The sequence below is a fragment of the Athene cunicularia genome (genome assembly GCF_003259725.1).
Source record: "Athene cunicularia isolate RWA chromosome 5 unlocalized genomic scaffold, athCun1 chr5_part1, whole genome shotgun sequence".
Lineage (NCBI taxonomy): Eukaryota > Metazoa > Chordata > Aves > Strigiformes > Strigidae > Athene > Athene cunicularia.
In genome coordinates this window covers 26,446,890-26,457,444 of record NW_020799101.1, presented here as the reverse complement: position 1 = coordinate 26,457,444, position 10,555 = coordinate 26,446,890, and positions in this window count along the sequence as shown.

The window sequence follows — 10,555 nt, the reverse complement described above, 5'->3', positions numbered from 1 at the left end:
AAGCGGTCGCCGTGCCCGGCGGGCGGGTGGCCAGCCGCGGGGAGGACGGCAGGGAGCGCCCGGTGCCCGCTCCGCTGTCGGAGGGACCCCTGCTGCCAGCCCGTCGCACAGCGCTGCCGAGGGCCAGCGGCGGCGACCTCGTCGTGGAAGGGTTTCTGGGCCGGGTGAAGCTGTGGACCCAAACTCCTCAGCTCCCAGGACACGAACCAGTTTAACGCTCACGAAAACTGAGTTAGCTCACGGGTGTCAAGCGAGTAGGTTACAGCCCCTCTTAAAGGAGTTTTAACTGATCCCCCGTAACAGCTCTTCCGTAGGCAGGCTTTGACTTGGGAAAAAGCCCTGTTGATGTTTTTAGCTTCATGAGTGTGATACAATACAAATTCCTAGCGTTTGAACACCCAGAAACAGTGGGGGAAATAAAGCAGAAAATAATCTATCTGGAATTTAAAAAAGAAGTATGGTTCATCAGTAGTTGGTCTGTGGGGGCAAGTGCTACAGGCTTGGTTCCAAGCTCCAGGTGGACGCAGCCCTGCACAAAGTACCCTCGCTGTCTGGTGCACACTGGTGGGCTCTGCGTCTGTTCAGCCCTTCCCTAGGAATTTAATTTCCCTTTGGAGGGAATAAATGTGGATGACAAGTCCCATTCAGCCAGCTTTTGGCCAACCTGCACAGATCTCACTGACTCTAGGCCTACACTGGGATATAACTCATTTTCTCTGGACGCCTCAAAGAAGAATTAGAAAGATAGGTGTACAGACACGCTGTGTCATGAAGCTCTGAAGCACAGCCTGTTTTCATAATGCATTCTAAATATTGAGTAACTTTTGTAAGATTACCAGCAGGAAACTGTCTTGATGGACAAAGTGTTTTACAGACTGTTTCCTAGGGAAGCCCAGCAGCTTCTGCTGTTGCCAGTGCATTGCCAGAACTGCAGTAAACTATACTGAAGAAAACTCAAAAGCTTAAAATTGCACTTCTTCACTTGCCCCAGACCCTTTGTCCTGGGCGGCAGAGAGCACAAGAAGCAGTTGTCTCTGCTCATGAAATTCCTCTTTTCTATTGACAGAAGGGTGAGGGGTATAGGGGGGTATAGGGGTATAGGTGAGGGGTATACACCATCTGTGTAAGTACTATACAAAGTACATCCCCAGTACCTGGTGTATCTCCTACGTACGGTATGCTTTAGCATTAGAGACAAGGCACAAGCCACTCCTGGTTTTGTTTGCCTTCTCCCTAAATACTCGATGACAAGAAACTGCAGCTTGATGGAATCTGCTTTTAACCTTCATTTTCTGACAATATTTTGTATAGCCTTGGCATTCTTAATTCCTAGTTGAGCTCAGAGGTTGCAATAAAGCAAAAAATGAGATACTAAAGAAGAGTGAATTCTGGTTTCCCTTATAGTCCAGTTTGGTGAATTATCAATAATTAACTTTTTCTGAAAGTAGACTTTCAAGCATTGTTTATGGATTTTCACGTATTCTAGTACTTACAAGGTGGCTACAGAGAGGACAGAGATTCTCTCTTCACAAAGAGTCACATGAAGACAAGAGTCAGTGGGTACAAGCTGCACCAGGAGAGGTTTTATCTTGATGCAAGACAGACATTTTTTACATGAGGAACAATCATTCACTGGAACAATGCACTCAGGGGTGTGATGATCCCCATCACTGGAGGTTTTCAAGATGTGATTGGACAGAGTGCTAGATAATCTCATCCCTTTCCCAGGAAAGGTTGGACCAGGTGTACTTTCACAGTGCCTTCCAACCTGGACTATTGTATGATCCTATGATTCTATGATAAGTAGAATGATTTAACTACTTTTTTCGGTTCTATATAAAAATACAAGAATTAAATATAAGCCTCTCCCCAAAAGCTGCATCTATTTGTTACTTCATTTTTGCTTTGGGTAAACATCTTGCTAAATGCCTATACAAACCCACTGGATATCACATATTTTATCACAATTTTAAGAGTTAACAAAGCAACATTTTTGAATACATGAAATAGAAGAAGTTGTTTAGGAGTAAACTGAATTCACACATTCATAACTATTTTTAGGCAGATCTTTATATTCAGTTGGTATTTTGTTTCTCTTGGTATTCAGCAAAAATGCACCTACATGGCATGCTGCCTATGTTACTACAATTTTTATCTCTCAAAAGCTATTAAACTGCTTTGGTAAATATGTTAAATTTGCTACATGCAACAAGGAATGTAATTAAATTTGGGTGCCAGTGGACTTCATTTTATGGAAAATAGGTTTTCATAACAAAACAAGAACCTGTTGGTTTATTTTTAGATTAAATTGGAATTTTGATTAATCAAGGTGTAGCGATTCAGCCACTGAACCATTCCTTTAGCTCTTTGATGCTTCTTGATGATGTACAAAAGCTATGCTTATACAAATACCTGTCAGCTTAGTATCTTGAGCTATTTTCCCCAAATGTGGTTCTAGGTTTGGGTGAGAAGAAAGGTTGCTACAGCTTTACTACTGCTGTCTTGCTGGAGAAAACTGACAAGGCTTTGCCTAATATGCCGCTGCAATCCTACAGCTTCAGTTTGTTTTTCCTTTCAAAATTGAGTTCATTTATTACAGCTGAATAGAAACTAACCTTTATAAATAGAAGGAATAATATAGAAGCCCCAAAATTTCAATTTTATGCTTCAAACCTAAGGTTCTGTCCCTGGGGAGGAGAATGCAGCTCAGTCCATGAAAACATTTGCTCCCTTGCTTCTCTTCTCAGCTGTCAGCAAGGGCATGATTTGAGCCATCTGGGATGGTCTCTCAGCCAGGTAATTGACAGTACTACCGGCTCATTTCACACAGGCCATGACTTTTAATTTCCTAAGCTATATTTGAACCAGCAATTTAGAAACAACAGGTTAGCCACCAGTGCCCCAGGCAGTCCAGTCTCGTTGGAGGAACTCGTACCACACGGAAAGATGAAAACACTGCATGCCAAAGCCAAAGGCTTTTGCCATCAGGAGATAGAGACCGTACCTGTATGTCTACTTGATCCGTTTGTATACCTGCTCTTCCCTCCTATGGTTGCCCCAAGAGTCCTGCAAAATATTTTAAAAATAACAGGTCTACTCGATTTCCAGAAAACAGCTCTTCCTCTGATTTTGAATGTTTTTCTAGTTCTTACTTTTAAGTAAATAAGGAAACTCATTAAGTGTCTTCATGGGGCTTTTCCTGAAGAAATCCTTTCTTTTAAGTAAATAAGGAAACACTCTCATTAAGTGTCTTCATGGGGCTTTTCCTGAAGAAATCCTTTCTTGAAAGAGAGGATTATCTGCTCACACACAAATGCTGATAGCAGTCAGCATGTGGGTCAACTAAATTTCTACATATAGAAGACTTTATTACATGAATGTAAATGTTATATGATTGATTGATGTGTAAGTCCTAATGTAGATGTTTTTCTCAGCAGAAAAAGCCTTATTTAGCTGTAGTTGTTCCTTAGTCTTCTGCCTGTTAGATCTGAGCCTTTTGTTTCATTATGTAACTGTATCTGTCTTAAATGTATATTTTGGCTAAGGAGTAATGAGAGAAGGGCTGAATTAATAAAACTACTTTTTTTATTTTAGGGTGGATTCTTTTTTTTGCATTTTTATAAGGTAAATTAAAACTGTTATTTTTGTGACTAACCAGGAAGTATGTCAGCCATATGCAAGCACACACTTTGCAACTTGCAGGGTTAATTTTAAGGGGTAGGTAGTTTTCTTAGAAGTAGTCATGTGGAGTGCTACAGTATCTTGTTCTTACTAATATCTGTGTTTTGCTTCACAGAGGTAGATGGATGGTGCAATAAAAGAGATCTGCTTGGCTGCAAAGGGACAAGTGAAATGATCACATAACACTGCGATGCATAGGGCACAAGTAAGGTGACACCTCATGAGAAATGTAAATAGGCATACAGGAAAATGTAAAATTTCTGGAAATAGATCTGTCTACCCATTCTACTGCAAACCTGGAAACAGTGTCTAATGGTAGGAGCTACAGCGTCTTTCCTGCTTAGCCTAAAGGAAGGCTGCTGAAGTGTGTTTCCCTTTATCATCTGTCCTTTACAGGTGAAGAAACCTATTGCAGTAAGTTGCATGATGCAGATTTATTTGGGGTTGGAAACTGCAAAGGGCGCAGTAAAGGGAGGGGAATATCAATAGTCTGGCAGCACTGCCTGTTCGTATGGCTCCAGCCTTTTAGTTTGCTGCAGCCTTGTGGAATCTACACCAGTTGGCAGTGGAGAGACACCAGTTGGCACTGGAGAGTCTATATTGTCCTTATGAGCATGCTCCTTCTACCTCATCCCAACTAATACATCTACTGGGTCCAGACATCCTTCGGCTGAATTTATTGTGAGTAAAGTAAAAATATTCCCCTTCTTTCCGTGCTCTGTTAAGAAACAGGTAATAATTTAAATAACCTAATGGAAATAGATAATTCGAACAAGTGAGAAACTGTTGTTTAGCAGCATGCCTCAAAAAATCACAGGTTAAATTCTCCTTTTCTCCCTCAGTGCTTTATGAAATTGATATCTGTATTTAAGAAGTGGTTTATCAAATAAGGCAGCCCTACATTTCACATGTAAGTTGTGTTTAAGCAAAGAAGTATTTGCTCACTAAAGAGCTATATTCTTCTTTAAGAAAATACCTAAGTTAAAAATCAGACCCTTTTAAAATCAATGAGAAGTGTCTCATTTCAAAAGTGTGACAGTATTTCTCATTAATTTTCCTGCATTCAGTCAAACAACTTGCAACAGGGTGCAAAAATGCCAGCTGGAATCTGGCATGTTTTTGTTACTTTTTCAGGGAACGGGATAGTAAATGAAAATAAGAATTTCTGGCTTATTTTAACAACTTGCACAATCATAAGAGTTTAATTAGTCATCTCTCAAAAGGACTACATAGATAACAAGGTTCACTTACACAGTTTGGAAAAGATAACCCAGCAGGGGTCATGCAAGTTCCTGTCTACTGTAATAACAATTTCCAGTGATATTATCACATAGCTACAGGACTTTTAAAAATAAGGAATAATATTTAACTGCTGTTGTGAATACAGTGCAATATCTGTTACATTTCTGACACGGATGTAAGATATAACTAATCCTGACCTGCTGAAGGGACATTTAATAGATGGATTGCATTGGCAAAAACAAACAAATAACAAGATGTGGCTGTAGCATTACCCAATATACATGTTCCCTTTAAAGCCTGTTCAGTTTAGATGTTCATGTTTCCATTACTAATTACCTAAGAAAATAATGCATTCTGTTAACACTTCCATTCATCTTTATATGCCTTATTAAGAAAGATTCCAATCCTGTAATTAGCTAGGGGAAATGAACTTCAGAACTCTCAAACCGAACACTTTAAATCTTTTCCAAAAATACTGTAGTCTACAAATATTTTTTATTCTCACTCTAGTTCACTCTCCTTCCATTTATTGACTGGATAATTCATAGTCATTCCATCCCAGCCCTCAAATTCTTCACATCTGTATTACGTAGCACTGTCTGGTTGCCCTATTTGAGCTTCATGTTGAGTATATATTGGTGTGAGGGGGTCCACAAGAACTGGAGACAGGTGAAGTGCTGAGGGGTATGGCCATATGGTCGAGTTTGCTGTTAACAGTGTCAAAAATAGCAAAAGCACTGAAATGCATCATGGTATGATCAACCTTCCCTGCATCATCTTCTTTTTCTCTGTACCTTGAATGACAAACACCCAGCAGTGGTCAGAGCTTTGACTGGTGTGATATATTTTATTGGCCCAATATGCTGTAGAGTCTGAGCTTTCAGTTGTGTTTATGTGTGTGTGCCTGTATTTAGAAGTTTGTATGTATATCTACAAAATAGGAATAGGGAATGGAATGGAATGGAATGGAATGGAATGGAATGGAATGGAATGGAATGGAATGGAATAGAATAATAGAATAGAATAGAATAGAATAGAATAGAATAGAATAGAATAGAATAGAATAGAATAGAATAGAATAGAATAGAATAGAATAGAATAGTAGAAAATAGGATAATAAGGCTGAGAGTGCAGCACAGGGTTAAGTGGAGGGAATGGAGAGGTGCAGCACAGCACAAAATGAGTAGGCAGGAAAAGAGGGAGTAGACATAAAAAGAAGAGCATAGGGAAGATATCAGAAGAAAAGGCAGAAGAAGTAATGTCATTCACCTGTGTCAAAGTACCAGCGTGGCAGCGGGAGCTGAGGGCTGTCTCCCTGCTGCCACTGCCCAGTGCAGCACATGCTCTGGTGTGTGAGGTGGTGCTGGTGGCCGCAGGCATGTTTGCACCCTGGGCAGCCCCCACAGCAGGCTGGTGCCAGGCAGTGCAGGGCTGTCACCATGGAGCGAAGGACAATGACAGCTAAAATAAAAGGCAGTTGCCACATAAAGACAGCATGTAGGTGTTCAAACATATTCCTTTAGGCAGCTGCGGGAGACCCACTGCATACTGAGGAACGTTCACAGCCTTAAAGCTACTTTGTGGCTCAGAGAACATCCTTAAAAAGCATTCTTGTCAGAATGAGTTTGATACCACCTCTATGCCATTTTCTTTCTGGTCCATACGGATGCTATCAGCAGCCTGTGTCAACCATAGAGTTTGGAGGCCTGGGAAGATGTTGAGCTCAGTTCTGATGTCCTCCCATCCTAGAGAAAATACAAGCAAAAGAGAAGAAAGAGATATTAAGTTAGTCAGATTTACCTATATCCTACTTCAGCTTTCTAATTTTTTATCAGGTTTTGATCTAACTAAAAACATTTTGGTAAATTAATGAACTTTAAAGTGAGAAAACCCCAGATTTTTAGTGACTTCCTATAGAATTGTAATCATACAACAAGCTTCTGGGACTGGTAGACTTTTGGGTATGAGGCAAAGTTTCCTCGGGAAATAAAGTAAAATAGAAGGAAATCTAGTGGCAAAGAGGTGCTTTCACTTCCTGGCCTTTTGCCCAGACTGACCATTACAGAGAGAGTCTTGAAGTATTTATTTGAAAATGGGCAAGGGATACAGACTGGTAAGAATAAATTCAAGAGAGAGCAGCTGTGAGATGGAGAGGCAGCAGATGCTTGTCTGCACAAGCAGTTAATTCAAAATGAAAAAAATAAAAGGAAGGAAGAATATTCTGAGCCTAGTGAAATAGTTGTTGTCATGGAGGTTATAGGAGGTAAGCATACCTTTTATAGAAATATTTATTGCCTTTCTGGCAAGAGACTGGCCAGACTAAAAAGGTTTTAATTCACTTTACTGAAGCATTTCCCCCTTTCCCTTTTTAAATAATGCCCTTTCTTGGAGCATTTCCTTCTCAAGAAAGTCGAACGTTTTACACGTTCCTCATTCTTTGCTTGCAAGAGATAGAAGCAGAGACTTTAGATTATTTGTATACTATAGAAGGGAAAGAAGATTTTAGAGGATCTTGCTGTACAGTACATGGCTTTTTTCATTTCCTGTTTATCATAGTAAAAAGGCCAACAATGCTGTTCTTTGGACTTGTATGTTAAATGTATGTTCAGTGGTACTTACTCTTGCTATCCTAAATGGCTCTATACTTATAAAATGGTACCTAGGGTCCTGAAATTTTACATGACACAAAACCCACAAGGAAGTTATCTTTATGCTCTTGTAAGAAGTCCATTTTTAAAGCAGATAGACTTAAGAAACAAAATTAATGTCTGCCTATGGACTTCACACACTCCAGGATGTGGGTTATTCAAAACTGGGATGTTAGTCTGTGTCTAATTAAAATAAGAAAATTAAAATAATATTTTAACTTTAGTTTCCAGAAACAACTCATGGTCTACATAGTGGATGTGTCTTACCTGCATTTCTTTTATGCGAAGGTTAAAGTCCTAGCAATTCTTGACTGTTTTTCAAAACTTAAATGAAATAAACATATCTGTTACGACATATGAAATGTTGGCTTTCAGAGTCTTAAAAATTAAGGTCTGTCAGTGCTAAAGGCAACAAAGAACAACTGTTCTCATGAAGAATAAAATGAGCTTCTGCTTAGCAAATTTCAGAACATGCAGTCACATGTTCCACATATTAGCAGTTATGCATCCACAGGAAGAATTGATCTACATTTTCAACCAGAAGCAGGTTTTGTTATTATGATTATTGCTTTTTAATTTTTGTGTTACAGTTTTGTGTCAGGCCCTGGTTTCCTTGTCATATTATTTCCATTAAGTTATATCATATAATACCAGCAGAGATACAGTCCTTGTACTGCTGATGTTAACATCTCAGGGCTGCTGACAACATGTAAACATCATGTGTCTCCTGTAGAGCTCTGCAGACAGACTCCCATCTGAGTCTGTAGCTAATCTGTTCAGGGGTGGATGTGTGTACATAAAAGGAAAGTGCACATATGCCCATTCTGCCCATATCTGAACATTTGTGATTATTTCTCCTCTAATATTCTGGGAATCCTTGAGAAAGATATGCAGTCTTTTCATATGATAAAATAAAGCCCTGACTATTGTTTAGCTAAAGACAAAAACAATTTATATCCATATAATCATATTTAAAATAAGCCATGAATAAGAGGATGTGAAAACAAAAAGTGGCCTCACTTCCTGGAATCATTTAGAGTGATGCCAGCCAGAGGCTGCCCTTGAAGATTATCAGTGTGCAGAGATTGTCCATGAAGGGAGGGACTGTCATCTCTGCTCTGCTGGGTTCAGATGTCAACTGCCCATACACTTTGTCTACTTTTATGTGGTACGAAAACACAGTCAAAATAATTTCTTCCTTGGTGCTCATCAGATAAGGTGAGGGAGAGACTGGAATCCGCAGGAATTTATTTTAGGTACTGATGAACTCTACATACAGGCAGAGTTCTTTGGGAGGTTGGTTCATATTCAGTAGCATTTTCTGCCCGTTATTCAGGACAACAGCCTGCAATCCAGCTGCACCACTTGGCACTTGGGTTCAAAGGGCCTTGGTTTCATATTAGTTGAATAGGAAAGGTCAATAAGAGGTGAGAGACAATTGGATATTAATAAATAATAAAGGAATGAAAGCTGCAAGCGTTTGACCGATCCCTGCTGATGTGATATTGATCTGAACTAGAAATGTCAAGCCCTTCTCCACCTAGAGGTCTAAAAACGCTTCTGATGTGTGTCAGTAAAAGATAAGAATTAGACCAAGAATATATTAGCAGATGCCACAGGGAATAAAGCATAAACAACCCAAGCACCATAGTTGCTGTGTGTTAGCTACAAGTAAGATATGCTTATTTGGCAGAGCATGTTCTGCTTACACCCATTGCTGCAGGGCAGTCTGAGCATGCCAAAGAGCCTTCTGGGAGGAGAGGTCAGGTACAAGGAGACTGCATAAGGATAAGGTGGCAGGTTCATGGGACTGCAGCTGTGCCCCACATGGAGGGGTGGAAGGAAGGTTTGAAGGCAGTGGACTTGCTCTACACAGACTTTCCACCCTACATATATTCTGACTGTCCATGTTTTACCCTGAGAGCACCCAACTAGATCCGTAAAGGACTTGCATCATGCTACCATTTCCAATTAAAGAATAGAACTTCAAAGCCTCTGCTATGCCTTGATGCAACCCTCTAGAGGCAGCTCCCCTACACACCCATTTTCCTTCCTGTAAAGTACATTTTTCCCATTAGACACGTGTACAGCTTGACTTTACGTGTGACAAAGTAAGAACTGTCCCTTCTGTATTATATTTATTCTTTGATATCAGATAGATCAAATCAGTTAAACACACCTACTGCATAGTCTGGCACAAAACGCAGTCAGACAGTAAAAGGACAGGTAAAGGAAATCCTGTAGCCTGAAGGCTAAGGCATTTTTAATGACAAAGCAGAGTTACTTCTGCTGCAGTGATTAATTCTGTATTTTATATCCACTGAAAAAAAAAAAAATTTATCAGGAGAGACTGATATGGAAAACCATCTAAGATTTCCTGAATCTCCTGAATTCTCCTGAAGTGTGGAGTTTTGCTTCACATCCCTGCTACAAAGCCTGATGGAGGAAGGATTTTAATATATATCTCTGACATTCAAGTAAGCATATTAATCACTGAGTTCGTTTTTTTTTTTTTTCCCTTTTTCTTATTTAGAGACTGACTACATACCAGTTTTCTGATGTACTGAAAGTCAACTAGTGGGAATTTGGACTAAACAAACCTCTTTTCCTTCCTTCTTCCCTGACAGAAAGGGCTTCAGTCTGTCTCCATCTTCAAATCAGCTCGGAACATGATGCATTTGACAGAGACTGTTTCTTTGTAGTAGATACTAAATCGAGGCCTGTATACAATATTTAGATTGCATAACAAAGGAGAGAGCTCTTGGAGAAATATCTAGAGAAACAGTGCTTTTGCTGAAATGTTCTCTGTTGGACTCCTGCTAAATCAGGATCAAGATGGCAATGTTTGCTGCTGTAAAGCCAGTGAGAATCATCCACTTTTATATCTATTGGTTTTAGTCTTACCTGTGCTTTGCACCAGTGTATGAAAAAGGGATTTTTATTCTTTAGCATTCAAATATTAAAAAAAAAAAAAAAAAAAAGGA